Below are 18,498 nucleotides of genomic sequence, written 5' to 3'. Positions count from 1 at the left end.
CTTCGATCTATTGCGACAACAACTCAGCAATATACCTTGCACACAATCCATCTTTTCATGAAAGGTCAAAACATATCGATATTAACTGTCACGTTGTTCGTGAAAAAATTGTATCTGGCCTCATCAAACTATTTCCCATCAGCACTCAAACTCAAATTTCATATTTTTTGACCAAACAACTATACAAGCTTGCCTTTGATTCTCATAGTCTATCAATCAAGAAGTAAGTTTTAGCTTGTCCAGATGCAACTAAACATGAACATAGTTCTTGAATAGTTGATAAATTATTTAAGTTTGATGTTTGACGGGCAACAAATAGAAAATATTGGAGTTGAAATTGCAAATTATTCTTCCCTTGAACACTAAAATCCATATGATAATATTTTTCTACTAAAGAACAAATAGTTTCAATTCTAAAAGTTTTATATCCATCCTTAGGAGACAAAGAACAAGTAAGAGTTAACAAATTCATTGCTTGCTCACTGAATCTGCAATTCATTTCTTGTAACTGTTTGTCAATGGTAGTGAAAAAGATTTCAACTTTAAAGTAATGTTGAATTGTGACTTGATTCACTTCAAGACGGGAGCATCCAAATCTTGTTGTTGAATGGACATCATTAAGATCAGGAATCTCAATACCATGCTTTTCACAAAAAGATATCACTTTAGTAAACAATATATCCCAATCATTTTCTCTTAAACCTTGGATAAGATGTTTTGTTGAGCGAACCAAGTTCATAGCATTAAATACATCTTGATTTTTTTTTGTAAAGCTTAACAAAGCATATCTATTGTTCCCATGATTTCTTTAATCAAGTGTAAAATAAATATAAAATCAAATGCCTTCAAGTAATTGTAACAACTATCTGTATCCCCACATGTAGCATAACATCCTCTATCTTTCGTTATTCTTTTAAAAACTGAACAAGTTGCTTCATACATGTTTATCAAGCTAGAAATAGAATTGTAACGTAATCCCCAACGAGTATCTCCAGCTTGTTTCAATGTATCTCTAACAAATAAGCAATTTCTTCTAATTGGGCAGCTTGTAACTCATCATGGCGCTTTGTAGAAGAACAAACAACATTCGCAATAAAGATCAGCTTCTCAAAATATTTATGAACAGGTTTGACTTCTCTTGATGATGTAACTAATGCAAGTTGCAATCGATATGCAAAACAATGAACATAATATGCATAAGGAAAATCCTTCATAAAGAGGGCTTGTAAACCATTCCATTCTCCTCTCATATTGCTAGCACCATCATACCCTCGGCCACGAATGTTAGAAACATCAAGGTTATGTCGAGAAAGTATATCACATATTGCTTCCTTAAGAGTTAAGGATGTGGTGTCTTTAATATGTGCCACATAAAAAAATCTCTCTTGTATTAAACCAACTTTATCAACAAATCTTAATACAAGAGCCATTTGTTCCTTTTTTAACTCATCACTAGCTTCATCAACAACGATATAAAATTTGGAATCACCAATTTCCTCACGAATACTCTTTTTCACCCTACTAGAAAGAATTTGCAAGAGCTCTTTTTGAATTTGATGTGAAGTATACTTGTAATTTTGTGGAGCATTTTCCAACACAACTTTTGCAATTTCATCATTGTAGGATGCTAAAAGTTTCAATAACTCAAGAAAGTTACCTTGATTTGTTGATTTGCTAGTTTCATCATGACCCCTAAAAGCACAAGCTTGTAGTGTTAACCAACGAACAATGTCAATTGAAGTCTTGAGTCGTTACCGATTATTCATTCTTTGACTTGAACTTTACACTTGAATAACATTTCTAATATGACCATCTTGATTCAACAAGTCTTGACAAGCTCTCATTGCATTGTTGTGTGGTGAGAAAGGATCATTCTCTATGTGTTTAAGAAAGGAACAATGTTTTCCATTCCTAACTTCCAATTTCTAAAATCCATAGAAATAAAGACAAGTGATCCAGGACATCCACTTATTTTTTTGCTAAAAAGGTAACATGGTAAGCAATATGCGGCATCTTCGGACGGTGAATATTCTAACCATGATGGAAATATACTAAACCAAGTATGTTGAAACTGCTAGAACAAGAAATGTTCAGATCAATATTATTAGTTTTGATGATAACATTATATATAAATTTTGTATAAGAGAATGTGGTACTCTAATTATTTATGATTTCCACTTCAGGAAAAGTATAAAAGAGTATGCACAAAATCAGCGCTCAGAGGCTCTGACCCAGAAGTTCTGGAGTGCTTCATCAGAACATGGTTTGGCAGACATCAGAAGATGGGTCTGCAGAATTAGAACATGGACGGGAAAGCATCAGAAGATGGCATTCAGAAGGAAAGCTCTGAAGTTCTGATGGTATCACACTCAAAGCACTTCTAAGGTCTGAAGAAAGAAGTTGCATCTGCACCAAAGCTGAAGACTCTGATATTCAAATGTCTATTCTACATATTCTGAGTTCAGAAGCAAGTACAAGATGAAAAGGCTATAACGTCAAATCTCTGACTGACAAAAGGAACGTTAGAAGCTACAAAAGGCAAAGTCAGTAAAAGCAGTGAAAGCATGGCTCGAGGTAGTTGACAAAAGTGTGAAACATTAAATGCAGCAGTGTAGTATTCACGCAAAGCATTAAATGCTCCCAATGGTCACTTTTCCTCAACGCCTATATATAGAAGTTCTGATTCAGAAACAGCCACACAACTCTTGCGCAAAAGAACCAAAACACTGTTAAACTGAAATCAAACAAAAGAAAGAAGAACTTCATCTTCAACCTCACAAATTTGTAATATCTTAGTGAGTGTTAGAACTTAAACTTAAGAGAAACATCACTTCGTGATTATAGCTTATTTAGAAGCATTTGAATCTCTTGTAACATTTATTTTACATTGATTGTAAAAGGATTTCCTAGAGTGATCAAGGTGTGATCAGAATACTCTAGAAGACTTAGAGGGTATCTAAGTGGAGAACCATTGTAATCAGTTTGATTAGTGGATTAAATCCTTAGTTGAGGTAAATCACCTTGTCAGGGGTGGACTGGAGTAGTTTAGTTAACAACGAACCAGGATAAAATTAATTGTGTTATTTATTTTTATCTACCATTTTAGAGAAAGAACCCTTATTCAATCCCCCCTTTCTAAGTGTTTTTCACTCCTTCAATTGGCATCAGAGCGCCGGTTCTAGGTGCAAACACTTAACTGTGTTAGAGAAAAGATTCAGGGAGAAAAACACAAAATGGTTGAAACAACTACTTCAAATCCTCCTGAGCAAAACAACAATGGTAACAATGGAAGCAATAGCTTCAATGGTTACAATAGACCACCAGTCTTTGATGGTGAAAACTTTGAGTACTGGAAAGATAGACTTGAAAGTTACTTTCTTTGTCAAGATGGTGATCTATGGGATTTAGTGTTGGATGGTTACAGACATCCTGTAAATGCTCATGGAGTCAAGATTACAAGACAAGCTATGAGTGATGAACAAAAGAAAGAATTCAAGAATCATCACAAATCAAGAACTATATTGTTAAATGTTGTCTCACATGCTGAGTATGAGAAAATAACAAATAAAGAAACAACTCATGATATTTTTGAATCTCTAAAAATGACTCATGAGGGAAATGCTCAAGTAAAGGAGACAAAGGCTCTGGCTCTCATCCAGAAGTATGAAGCATTTAAGATGGAAGATGATGAGAACATTGAAGTAATGTTTTTAAGATTCCAGACTCTGACTGTTGGATTGAGAGTGCTTGATAAAGGCTACACCAAAGCTGATCATGTAAAGAAGATTATCAAGAGCTTACCTAGAAGATGGGGACCCATGGTGACTGCCTTCAAGATTGTCAAGAATCTGAATGAGGTGTCTCTTGAAGAGCTGATAAGTGCCTTGAGGAGTCATGAGATTGAACTAGATGAAAATGAGCCTCAAAAGAAAGGTAAGTCTATTGCTTTAAAATCTAAAATTAAAAACTGTGCTAACGCTTTTTAGGCAGAAGAAGAAGAATCTGACGAGTCAGAGTTAGAAGAAGAAGAAGATGAATTATCTCTCATATCCAGAAGAGTAAATCAAATCTGGAAGAGAAAACAGAGAAGATTCAAGAACTTCAAGAACTTCAAGAGACCTGAAAAGGGAGAATCTTCTGAACACAGAAGATCTAGCAAGAAGAAAGTAACGTGCTATGAATGCAAAGAACCTAGACACTACAAGAGTGAATGCCCCAAGCTTCAGAGGGAAATCCCAAAAAGAAGTTTGAGAAAAAGAAAGGCATGATGGCTACATGGGATGACTCTGATTCATCTGATCAAGAGTCAGACTCTGAAGATGAGCAAGCCAACATAGCACTTATGACAACAATTGATGCTGGTGAAGAATCTACTTCTGATTTAGACTCTGATGAGGTATTTTCTGAACTCAGTAGAGATGATCTAGTTTCCAACTTATCAGAACTTCTGGAAGTTAAGAGTCAACTTAGTATCAAATACAAAAAGCTCAAGAAGCTCTTTGAATCTGAAACTAAGAGACTTGAAATAGGAAACTCTGAACTAAAGGAAAAAGTTTTAAAATTAACTAAAGATGTTGAATCATCTTCAAGTTCAGAAAAGTCTATTCCAAGTACTAATAATATTCTGAAAGAATATGACTTGAGCTTCAGAAAGTTCTTATCTAGAGGCATAGGCAGAAGTCAGCTAGCCTCTATGATATATGGTGTAAGTGAAAACAAGAGAATAGGTATAGGCTTTGAGGGAGAAACCCCATATAAACTTGAACCTGTTGATGAGATGATTATCAAATACAAACCTTTGCCTGAATAGTTCAAGTATGGTCACTCTCATTATATCAAACACACATCACACTCTAAGAGTTTCCACATAACACACACAAAGAAATATGATGTTGCACATTCTGGTAAAACTTATGTGAAATCTCAGTTCAATCAGAACTTGAGAAGGACTAACCCCAAAGGACCCAAAATAATGTGGGTACCTAAGGAAAAGATAATTCCTGTTTCAGATCTCCTTCACAGCTCAAAAGACAAACATGTCATGGTACCTGGACTCTGGGTGCTCACGTCACATGACGGGAAGAAGGTCTATGTTCCAAAGCCTGGAACTTAAATCTGCTGGAGAAGTAAAGTTTGGAGGGAATCAAAAGGGCAAAATCATTGGCTCAGGAACCATATGTATTGGTAACTCCCCCTCTATAACTAATGTTCTTTTAGTAGATGGACTAGCTCATAAATTATTGTCCGTAAGTCAATTAAGTGATGTAATACGGTGAACTGACTTTAAAGAAATGTCGCGGTAAACAAGATTCACCACCGACTTTTATTTTATCCAATTTAAAGAAAGGCTAAAAGAACAGAAAAAAACCTTTTTTGAAAGAGATTGAATTCGGGGGGTAATTTATACAAAGGGAAGGTTTAAAGCACCCTTTGTATCCATGGTTATCCATGGGCTCTTATTTTTTTAGCTCATTTATTTTCAAAAGTTTAGAAATGTATAGGAAAAAGCATTTGAATAAGGACTTTAGCTTGTAAATAAGCGTAGCCTTTTTGAAGGTTTTTGATAAAAGGGCAAAAATATATTTAAACCAGAGCAAGCAATTAGGAGGTAATTACCATTAAAGTTAAAAAGTGCTTTTAGCCTTTCAGGGCTATCCATACCATAAGAGGGTAGGAAGTCCTTTTATTGGAGGTTGAAAGGGTCATCGAAGTTATCGTTCGCCATAAGACTGTCCCTACCATGTAGAGGTAGGTAGTCTTTAGGGAAGGATAGAATAGTCATTTTAGGCAACCAATGAGGATAACTCAACAATCGAAAGGGACTATCATCATCATATCATAGGCAACCTCGAGGGACAAGATCATATAACCGAAGGCAACATCAAAGGGACTTATGATCTTTTAATGATGACAATGAATAGAGGGCAACTTTCGCTGAGGCATCCTCGTATCCGAGGGACTTGACTATTTTTAAACTCACAAGGCAACAGGCAACAAGGCAACAAGAGGGATAACCTTAAAGGTGTGTGGGTGAACAATCACGTGGTTGATTCAGATATATTTATCTTATAAATTAGTTATTCTAAATTCAGTTCAAGGTTTTCACGCCCTAAATTTTAACCACGCAATTAATACAAAATCTAACTATTACAAGGCCTTGAGCGGGGGATTATATGGCCAAAAGCCCATTGATGAGAAAAATAAAGGCAAGAAAGAACAATAATTAAATAATAGTAAGTTTAGGGTTACCACAAGGTTTGAGCTTTAATCGATCTGGTTAACCCTGAAAATTAGGCACGAAGAAGAGAAATGGTTAGTGCATTAAAGATCGACAACCCTGATTTATCGGGATAAATCAGGGTTAGAAACCATAAGATTAAATAATTTAAAAATAATTTAAATAACACCAAAAATTAAAGAAAAGTCGAAAGTTCGATTTAATATATCAATTAAATAATTATTGGATTAAATCCTAATTATTTAATTGATTAAAAGTATTTATGAAAATAACATTGAATTTTTAAAACAAAACAATTATTAATAGAATAAAAAATCGAACTTTCGATAAAAAGAAATAAATAAAATAAACAAATATAAAAAATTGTAAACTTTGGTAAATAGATAAAAAGATGTTTAAAAGTAAATATTTAATAAACAAAAAGAAAATAAATAAATAAAAGAAACTAAAGGAACAAAGTGAATAAATAAGATCTAAAGACATGAATCGATTGAAGGATAGAAAAACACTTAGAAAGGGGGGGTTTGAATAAGTGTAGTCTAAAAACTTGAACGATAAAAACAATTTGCACAGTTATTTTTATCCTGGTTCGTTGTTAACTAAACTACTCCAGTCCACCCCCACGGAGTGATTTACCTCACCTGAGGATTTAATCCACTAATCGCAACAGATTACAATGGTTTTCCACTTAGCCCACGACTAAGTCTTCTAGAGTTTCCTGATCACAACCTGATCACTCTAGGAACAAATGCTTAGACACAAGCTAAGACTTTCTTAGAGTATCCTGACCACCACGTGATCACTCTAATTACAACTGCTTAGAAATAAGCTAAGACTTCCTAGAGTATCCTGATCAACACTTGATCACTCTAGTTACTTACAAATTAATGTAATCAATTCTAAGAGTATTACAAATGCTTCTGAAAAGCTATAATCATAACAGTGATATTTCTCTTAACGTTTAAGCTTAATCTCACTAATATATTACAACAGCAATGTAGTGAGCTTTGATGAAGATGAAGTTTCTGAGCTTTGAGTTGAACAGTGTTTCAGCAAGTTTTTCAGAATAAGTTCTTTCAGAATTGTTAACCTTGCTTCTCATCAGAACTTCATATTTATAGGCACTTTGAGAAGATGACCGTTGGGAGCATTTAATGCTTTGCGTATTCCGTACAACATTGCATTTAATGTTTCACGCTTTTGTCAACTACCTCGAGCCTTGTTCACGCTGTGTCTACTGACGTTGCCTTTAATAGCTTCCAACGTTCCTTTTGTCAGTCCGCGTAGCCTGCCACCTGTACTTTCTTCTGATCTGATGTTTGTGTATACAACGTTTGAATATCATCAGAGTCAAACAGCTTGGTGCATAGCATCTTCTTGTCTTCGGACCTTGAAGTGCTTCTTAGCGTGATACCATGAGAACTTCAGTGCTTCTGCTTCTGATCTCAAGTTCTTCTGATGCATTCATAGACCCATGTTCTGATACTGCCTTGACCATCTTCTGATGTCTTGCCAGACCATGTTCTGATGTTGCATGCTGAACCTTCTGAGTCAAAGCTTCTGAGCGCTGATTTGTGCATACTCTTTATATATTTCCTGAAAGGGAAATTGCAATGTATTAGAGTACCACATTATCTCACACAAAATTCATATCCTTGTTATCATCAAAACTAAGAATAATGATCAGAACAAATCTTGTTCTAACAATCTCCCCCTTTTTGATGATGACAAAAACATATATAAATGATATGAATTTGCGATCAGAAAGAGCAGACGGCTAAAGACAAATTACACAGCTATAGCATAAGCATGTGAATGTGTCTCCCCCTGAGATTAACAATCTCTCCCTGAGATGAATAATCTCCCCCTGAAATTAATACTAGAAGAATTTTATAAATAAAAGACTTCCCTGAGTATTTCAGTAGAGACGTTCACATGTGCTTGATCTTCAGAACATTCATGACTTCTGATTTCTGCTTCCATAGGACAGCGTCAGAACTTTGAATTTCTTTAGATCCTCAGAACATTCATAACTTCTGATTTCTGCTTCCATCGGCATGCTTCAGAACTTGAATTTCTTTGATCTTCAGGACATTCACAGCTTCTGATTTCTGCTTCCATTAGGACAGCTTCAGAACTTGAATTTCTTTGATCTTTAGAACATTCACAGCTTCTGACTTCTGCTTCCACTAGGACAGCTTCAGAACTTGAATTTCTTTGATCTTCAGAACATTCACAGCTTCTGACTTCTGCTTTCATTGGGACAGCTTCAGAGCTTGAATTTCTTCTTACATCACTTAATGCTAGATTGTATCAGAACATTGTTGAATGTACCAGAGCATCATCAGAGCATCTCTACATCCTGAAATGTTACAGAACAAAACTAAACGACAAAAGTCAGCATGAATGAGTCAGAACATAAAGTATATTTCATAACACATAATATGTATCAGAGCCATATGGTATGTGTCAGAACACATAAACATAATGTTTCAGATCATAATATCTGAACATTCTTCCTTCTTGCTTCTGATTCTGAAGCTTCATAGCACTCAGCTTGCTTCATGAATCCAAGAACTTGATTCTCATAAAGAATTACTTTTCCTCATCTTGTTGCTTCTTATGTTGATCTTCAGTTCCTGCAACAACACAACTTAAAAGCATAGAACTTTGCAAGTTCTGTTAGTAATGTGGGGCCTTTTTACCCGGTAACTGATAATATTTAATCAAATCATTTATCATATATTTTCTCCCCCTTTTTTTCATAACATCAAAAAGAATATAAAAGATTAAGATGTAGAAAACGATAAAGGAAAGAAACAGAATCAAACTTTTCATTGATTAAACAAACAGGATTACAAAAGATGTATGCAGAATAAGCAGATGCAATCAAGGAAAGAAAACTACAAAGACGCAAAGACTACAACCCTAGCTTAGACATAATCTTAGCTAACATATCATGAATCCCTGCGGTCTTCTCAGTTTGTTCGGCCATGAAAGCTTGATACTCTGCATGCCTGTCCAGACGAGAAGCTCTACAAGAATCCAAGGAGGAAGTGAGAGACAGTTCACAGGAGGAGAGCAAATGTCTCAAATGGGACTTTCTCTTAACATAGAAGTCAAGGACATGAGTCTTAATTTCACCCAATATCTTAAGAGAGTCTTCTTCCTTTGGATAAATGTTGATAACAGCATCCCAGGAGAGATCTGACTTGAGATTTCTTGGAATCTTGAGTCTCTTGAGAGATCTGGCTTGAAAACAATGTCAACGATCCCCGAGATATGTTTCTCAACGTGGAACCATCAACCCTTCCAACCGTTCTATTCAAATAGCTCAACCGCCCTTGAGCCTTTGTCTTCGCATTTGGTTTGAAACCATAAACACTCACATCATCAGCGTCCATAAAAGAATTACATACCGCTTCTATTTCTGATGGAGGAGTCGAGCAAGTTTTCAGTGGAGTAACCTCTTGTCTGTTGAATGCCAGATGAGAGGAACTAGACAACAGATTCATGGTGAATGCAAGTTTGAAGACGAAGTAAGCTAAGGTTTATGCAAGACGCTTATAAAGAGATAGAGAGAGAGAGAGCAAGGATGACAATGAATGCACAGAGATAGAAAAATAAATGGAGGGAAAAGAAACGTTTGAGGAAGATGAAGCGAAGAGGAAAATAAACTGAAATGATGGAAAGCATTTAATGTTACGTGACGTGAGGAGAGATAATAATGACAAAAGAAGTGATTAGCACAGTTACCTAAGTAGGCGTCCCCTCAACTGCACGCACGCTTGTCCAGAGATAGTGAACACGTGTTTACCATCTGGATAGCCAGTTACATCTGTTTTACTTTTAAAGAGATTCTAAATCAACTTAGACAATGAACCGTTAGTAATAACCGAATCCCTACTTCTAATTGATTACAATCAGAACTTCTTATAAAAAACTAATCCAATTTCATTTCAGAAGATACTCATACATAAGATCTTCTCATCTTCTCATTCTGGACATAAATCCATACTGATATTCTTCAGAATGAACTTAAACCTATCTTCAGCAAGGGGTTTTGTAAAGATATCAGCCCATTGATGATCTGTATCCACAAAGTTTAAAGATATAACACCCTTCTGAACATAGTCCCTTATGAAATGATGTTTAATCTCAATATGTTTAGCTTTTGAATGTAAGATAGGATTCTTAGATAAACATATAGCAGAAGTATTATCACAGAAAATAGGAATGTTACTCTCATATATCTGATAATCTTCTAGCTGACTTCTCATCCAGAGCATTTGTGTGCTACAACCAGCAGCAGCAACATATTCTGCTTCTGTTGTTGAGAGGGCAATAGTAGCTTGCTTCTTGCTGTACCATGAGATCAGATGACTTCCAAGAAATTGACAACTTCTAGAAGTGCTCTTCCTTTCAATTCTATCTCCAGCATAGTCAGCATCACAGAATCCTACTAAGTTGTAATCTTTGGATTTTCTGTAAACTAAACCAACATTAGTAGTACCTTTCAGATACCTCAGAATTCTCTTAACCGCAGTTAAATGAGATTCTTTCGGATCTGATTGGAATTTAGCACACAAACAAACACTGAAGAGAATATCAGGTCTAGAAGCAGTTAGGTATAGAAGAGATCCAATCATACCTCTGTATAACTTCTGATCTACCTTCTTACTTACCTCATCCTTACCTAGGACACATGTTGGATGCATGAGAGTTTTGGCTTCTTTGCTTTCAGAAAGATTAAACTTTTTCAGAAGTTCTTTCACATACTTCGTTTGATGAACATAGGTTCCATCAGAAGTTTGGTTGATTTGAATCCCAAGGAAATACTTGAGTTCTCCCATCATGCTCATTTCAAATTCAGCCTGCATAGACTCAGCAAACTCCTTTCCAAGTGTAACATTAGATGTTCCAAAGATGATATCATCAACATATATTTGACATATTAAAATATCCTTTTTAAAGGTTTTACAAAAGAGAGTAGTGTCCACTTTTCCTCTAGTGAAACCATTTTCCAGAAGGAAAGAACTTAAATGTTCATACCAAGCTCTAGGAGCTTGCTTCAATCCGTATAATGATTTCTTTAATTTAAAAACATGATTTGGAGACTTGGAGTCTTTAAAACCAGGAGGTTGATGGACATAAACTTCTTCATCTATATAACCATTTAAGAAGGCAGTCTTGACATCCATCTGATAAAGAGTGATGTTATGTTGAGTGGCAAAAGAAATTAACAGACGAATAGATTCTAACCTGGCCACTGGTGCAAAGGTTTCTGTGTAGTCAATTCCTTCTTGCTGACTATAACCTTGAGCAACCAGTCTGGCTTTGTTTCTTACCACTTCTCCCTTCTCGATTAGCTTGTTTCTGAATACCCACTTAGTGCCGATGATGTTAAATCCTTTTGGTCTAGGAACCAAGTCCCATACATCATTCCTTGTAAACTGATTGAGTTCTTCTTGCATGGCAATTATCCAGTCTGGATCTTCTAGAGCTTGCTCAACAGAAGTTGGCTCGATCAAAGAAACAAGACCTAATTGACATTCTGCATTGTTCTTAAGGAATGCCCTTGTTCTGATGGGATCATCTTTCTTCCCAAGGATCACATCTTTTGAATGAGCTGAAGCAAGTCTAGGTGATCTTCTGACTGTTGGCTCTTCAGAAATCCTGAGATTCTCTAAAGATGCAGCAACTTGATCTTCTGATATATTGCTTCTGAGACTATCAGCTTCTGCAGCTTTGCTTCTTGGTTCTATTGCTTCTGATATATCAATATCAAAATCTGCAAAATTCTCAAACTGCTTTGGTTTTTCAAGACCAAGCTTATCATCAAACCTGATATTGATTGATTCTTCTACAATCAATGTTTCAGTATTGTATACTCTGTAGCCTTTAGAGCGTTCAGAATATCCAAGAAGGAAACACTTTTGTGCTTTAGAATCAAACTTACCAAGATGATCTTTAGTATTCAGAATAAAACATACACATCCAAAAGGATGGAAATATGAAATGTTGGGCTTTCTGTTCTTCCACAATTCATAAGGAGTCTTATTTAGAATAGGTCTGATAGAGATTCTATTCTGAATATAACACGCGGTGTTTATTGCTTCTGCCCAGAAATGCTTAGCCATATTGGTTTCATTAATCATGGTTCTGGCCATTTCTTGTAGAGTCCTATTCTTTCGCTCTACAACTCCATTTTGCTGTGGAGTTCTAGGACAAGAGAAATCATGGGCAATACCATTTTCTTTGAAGAACTCCTCAAAGAATCTGTTCTCAAATTCGCCACCATGATCACTTCTGACCTTTATGATTTTGCACTCTATCTCAGATTCGATCTGAGTGCAGAATTCAAAGAACACTGAATGAGACTCATCCTTGTGTTTTAAGAACTTTACCCATGTCCAGCGGCTATAATCATCAACGATGACTAATCCATATTTCTTCCCTCTGACAGATGCTGTTTTGACTGGGCCAAACAGATCAATGTGCAAGAGTTCTAACGGTCTTGAGGTAGAAACAACATTCTTAGACTTGAATGCAGGTCTGGAGAACTTGCCCTTCTGACATGCTTCACAAAGAGCATCTGATTTGTATTTCAGATTTGGGAGTCCTCTGACCAGATTTAGTTTGTTAATCTGAGAAATCTTTCTCAAACTAGCATGTCCTAATCTTCTGTGCCAGACCCATTGCTCCTCAGAAACAGACATAAGACAAGTCACCTTCTGCTTCTCAAGATCAGAAAGATCAATCTTATAAATGTTGTTCTTTCTCTTGCCTGTACATTGGATTGAGCCATCCATCTGACTTACAGCCTTGCAAGACTTTTGATTGAAGATTATATCATAACCATATTCACTTAATTGACTTATGGACAATAAGTTATGCGTTAATCCTTCTACAAGAAGTACATTAGTTATGGAAGGAGAGTTACCAAGACTTACGGTTCTAGAGCCAATGATTTTGCCCTTCTGATCTCCTCCAAACTTGACTTCTCCACCTGGTTTAAGCACCAGGTCTTGGAATGTAGACCTTCTTCCCGTCATGTGTCGCGAGCACCCAGAGTCCAGGTACCATGACATTTTGCTTTTTGTCCTCTTTGCCGCCAAGGATATCTGCAACAGAAATTATCTTCTCCTTAGGTACCCACAATTTCTTGGGTCCTTTCTTGTTAGTTCTCCTCAAGTTCTGATTGAACTTGGGTTTAGCAAAATATTTAACAGGAGGAACAACATGATATTCTTTAGGTTTGTCAGCATGATATTTCTTAGGATGTGTCACATGCTTCTTGGTGTGAACAGTGTTAAACTTCTGTGTATGTGAAGTGAGCCTAATATCATGAGCATGGCCATATTTGAACTGATCATACAATGGCTTGTATGTGATCTTCAGATCATCAACAGGTTCAAATTTATGTGAGGTATCACCCTCATAGCCAAAACGAAACCTTCTGTTTCCAGAAACACCATATATCATAGAAGCAAGATGACTTCTGCCAATACTTCTAGATAAGAACTTTCTGAAGCTCGAGTCATATTCTTTCAGAATATGATTCATGCTAGGAATGGATTTTTCTGTTTCAGAAGGAGATCCACTATCTTTGGATAGATTTAAAATTTTTCCTTCAGTTCAGAATTTTCCAATTCCAGCTTCTTAGTTTCAAATTCAAACTGCTTTTTCAGCTTTTTGTATTTGATACTAAGATGAGCCTTGAGTTCCAGAAGTTCTGTTAAACTAGAAACTAACTCTTCTCTAGATAGTTCAGAAAATACCTCTTCAAAATCTGATTCTGATGTAGATTCTGATCCATCATCTTCTGTAGCCATCAGCGCGAAGTTGGCCTGCTCTCCTTCAGAGTCTGATTCTGATTCTGATTCAGAATCATCCCATGTTGCCATAAGACCTTTCTTCTTATGAAACTTCTTTTTGGGATTCTCGTTCTAAAGTTTTGGACACTCGTTCTTGTAATGTCCAGGCTCATTGCACTCATAGCAGACAGCCTTCTTCTTGTCAGATCTTCTGTCACCAGAATATTCTCCTCTTTCAAATCTCTTTGAACTTCTGAAGCCTCTGAACTTCCTTTGCTTGCTCTTCCAGAGTTGGTTTACCCTTCTGGAGATCATGGACAGTTCATCTTCTTCTTCAGATTCTGATTCTTCAGGATCTTCTTCTCTAGCCTGAAAAGCGTTAGTGCATTTTTTAACATTAGATTTTAATGCAATAGACTTACCTTTCTTCTGAGGCTCGTTTGCATCCAGCTCTATTTCATGGCTTCTCAAGGCACTGATAAGCTCTTCCAACGAAACTTCATTCAGATTCTTGGCAATCTTGAATGCAGTCACCATTGGACCCCATCTTCTGGGTAAGCTTCTGATGATCTTCTTTACATGATCAGCCTTGGTGTAGCCTTTATCCAGAACTCTCAATCCAGCAGTTAGAGTTTGAAATCTTGAGAACATCTTCTCAATATCTTCATCATCCTCCATCTTGAAGGCTTCATATTTCTGGATTAGAGCAAGAGCTTTAGTCTCCTTGACTTGAGCATTTCCCTCATGGGTCATTTTCAATGACTCATATATATCATGGGCAGTTTCCCTGTTAGATATCTTCTCATACTCAGCATGAGAGATAGCATTCAGCAAAACAGTCCTACATTTATGATGATTCTTGAAAAGCTTCTTTTGATCATCATCCATTTCTTGCCTTGTAAGCCTTACGCCACTGGCTTTCACTGGATGTTTGTAACCATCCATCAGAAGATCCCATAATTCACCATCTAGACCAAGAAAGTAACTTTCCAGTTTATCTTTCCAGTATTCAAAGTTTTCACCATCAAATACTGGTGGTCTAGTATAACCATTGTTACCATTGTATTGCTCAGCAGAGCCAGATGTAGATGCAGGTGGATCTGTTGGAATTTCACCAGCCATCTTTTACTGAAGCGTTTTTCTCTTCCTGAATCATTTCTAAACACGGTTAAGTGCTTGCACCTTAGAACTGGCGCTCTGATACCAATTGAAGGATAGAAAAACACTTAGAAAAGGGGGGTTTGAATAAGTGTAGTCTAAAAACTTGAACGATAAAAACAATTTGCACAGTTATTTTTATCCTGGTTCGTTGTTAACTAAGCTACTCCAGTCCACCCCCACGGAGTGATTTACCTCACCTGAGGATTTAATCCCCTAATCGCAACAGATTACAATGGTTTTCCACTTAGCCCACGACTAAGTCTTCTAGAGTTTCCTGATCACAACCTGATCACTCTAGGAACAAATGCTTAGACACAAGCTAAGACTTTCTTAGAGTATCCTGACCACCACGTGATCACTCTAATTACAACTGCTTAGACACAAGCTAAGACTTCCTAGAGTATCCTGATCAACACTTGATCACTCTAGTTACTTACAAATTAATGTAATCAATTCTAAGAGTATTACAAATGCTTCTGAAAAGCTATAATCACAACAGTGATATTTCTCTTAACGTTTAAGCTTAATCTCACTAATATATTACAACAGCAATGTAGTGAGCTTTGATGAAGATGAAGTTTCTGAGCTTTGAGTTGAACAGCGTTTCAGCAAGTTTTTCCGAATAAGTTCTTTCAGAATTGTTAACCTTGCTTCTCATTAGAACTACATATTTATAGGCACTTTGAGAAGATGACCGTTGGGAGCATTTAATGCTTTGCGTATTCCGTACAGCATTGCATTTAATGTTTCACGCTTTTGTCAACTACCTCGAGCCTTGTTCACGCTGTGTCTACTGACGTTGCCTTTAATAGCTTCCAACGTTCCTTTTGTCAGTCAGCGTAGCCTGCCACCTGTACTTTCTTCTGATCTGATGTTTGTGTATACAACGTTTGAATATCATCAGAGTCAAACAGCTTGGTGCATAGCATCTTCTTGTCTTCTGACCTTGAAGTGCTTCTGAGCGTGATACCATGAGAACTTCAGTGCTTCTGCTTCTGATCTCAAGTTCTTCTGATGCTTTCATAGACCCATGTTCTGATACTGCCTTGACCATCTTCTGATGTCTTGCCAGACCATGTTCTGATGTTGCATGCTGAACCTTCTGAGTCAAAGCTTCTGAGCGCTGATTTGTGCATACTCTTTATATATTTCCTGAAAGGGAAATTGCAATGTATTAGAGTACCACATTATCTCACACAAAATTCATATCCTTGTTATCATCAAAACTAAGAATATTGATCAGAACAAATCTTGTTCTAACAATCTCCCCCTTTTTGATGATGACAAAAACATATATAAATGATATGAATTTGCGATTAGAAAGAGCAGAAGGCTAAAGACAAATTACACAGCTATAGCATAAGCATGTGAATGTGTCTCCCCCTGAGATTAACAATCTCCCCCTGAGATGAATAATCTCCCCCTGAAATTAATACTAGAAGAATTTTATAAATAAAAGACTTCCCTGAGTATTTCAGTAGAGACGTTCACATGTGCTTGATCTTCAGAACATTCATGACTTCTGATTTCTGCTTCCATAGGACAGCGTCAGAACTTTGAATTTCTTTAGATCCTCAGAACATTCATAGCTTCTGATTTCTGCTTCCATTGGACAGCTTCAGAACTTGAATTTCTTTGATCTTCAGGACATTCACAGCTTCTGATTTCTGCTTCCATTAGGACAGCTTCAGAACTTGAATTTCTTTGATCTTTAGAACATTCACAGCTTCTGACTTCTGCTTCCACTAGGACAGCTTCAGAACTTGAATTTATTTGATCTTCAGAAGATTCACAGCTTCTGACTTCTGCTTCCATTGGGACAGCTTCAGAGCTTGAATTTCTTCTTACATCACTTCATGCTAGATTGTATCAGAACATTGTTGAATGTACCAGAGCATCATCAGAGCATCTCTACATCCTGAAATGTTACAGAACAAAACTAAACGACAAAAGTCAGCATGAATGAGTTAGAACATAGAGTATATTTCATTACACATAATATGTATCAGAGCCATATGGTAGGTGTCAGAACACATAAACATAATGTTTCAGATCATAATATCTGAACATTCTTCCTTCTTGCTTCTGATTCTGAAGCTTCATAGCACTCAGCTTGCTTCATGAATCCAAGAGCTTGATTCTCTTAAAGAATTACTTTTCCTCATCTTGTTGCTTCTTATGTTGATCTTCAGTTCCTGTAACAACACAACTTAAAAGCATAGAACTTTGCAAGTTCTGTTAGTAATGTGGGGCCTTTTTACCCGGTAACTGATAATATTTAATCAAATCATTTATCATATATTTTCTCCCCCTTTTTGTCATAACGTCAAAAAGAATATAAAAGATTCGGATGTAGAAAACGACAAAGAAAAGACACAGAATCAAACTTTTCATTGATTAAAAAAGCATGATTACAAAAGATGTATGCAGAATAAGCAGATGCAATCAAGGAAAGAAAACTACAAAGACGCAAAGACTACAACCCTAGCTTAGACATAATCTTAGCTAACATATCATGAATCCCCGCGGTCTTCTCAGTTTGTTCGGCCATGAAAGCTTGATACTCTGCATGCCTGTCCAGACGAGAAGCTCTACAAGAATCCAAGGAGGAAGTGAGAGACAGTTCATAGGAGGAGAGCAAATGTCTCAAATGGGACTTTCTCTTAACATAGAAGTCAAGGACATGAGTCTTAATTTCACCCAATTTCTTAAGAGAGTCTTCTTCCTTTGGATAAATGTTGATAACAGCATCCCAGGAGAGATCTGACTTGAGATTTCTTGGAATCTTGAGTCTCTTGAGAGATCTGGCTTGAAAACAATGTCAGCGATCCCCGAGATTTGTTTCTCAACCTGGAACCAATCAACCCTTCCAACCGTTCTATTCAAATAACTCAACCGCCCTTGAGCCTTTGTCTTCGCATTTGGTTTGAAACCATAAACACTCACATCATCAGCGTCCATAAAAGAATTACATACCGCTTCCATTTCTGATGGAGGAGTCGAGCAAGTTTTCAGTGGAGTAACCTCTTGTCTGTTGAATGCCAAATGAGAGGAACTAGACAACAGATTCATGGTGAATGCAAGTTTGAAGACGAAGTAAGCTAAGGTTTATGCAAGACGCTTATTGTCATACCCCAAAATTTGCCCGATCAGATCTATATCTTTTAATTCATCAAGGTCAAAATTAAGAGTCATGGGTTTGACGTTTCTATTGTCAAACCCGCCCTCTTATAAAAAATCATGAGAATAAAAAGGGGTGCGATTAACAGGTGTTTCAAGGGT

At 36.5% G+C, this 18,498-nt stretch overlaps 1 pseudogene; it reads right to left on the bottom strand.

Moving 5' to 3' along the window:
* Positions 1-202: 202 nt before the first annotated feature.
* LOC131659134 (uncharacterized) lies at positions 203-18,288 on the bottom strand (annotated as a pseudogene).
* Between the last annotated feature and the right edge of the window lie 210 nt (positions 18,289-18,498).

The sequence above is a fragment of the Vicia villosa genome, linkage group LG3, assembly GCF_029867415.1.
Source record: "Vicia villosa cultivar HV-30 ecotype Madison, WI linkage group LG3, Vvil1.0, whole genome shotgun sequence".
In the NCBI taxonomy this organism is placed as follows: Eukaryota; Viridiplantae; Streptophyta; class Magnoliopsida; order Fabales; family Fabaceae; genus Vicia; species Vicia villosa.
Note: the sequence above shows the minus strand (reverse complement) of the source record. Positions and strands in the feature narration are given on the sequence as shown.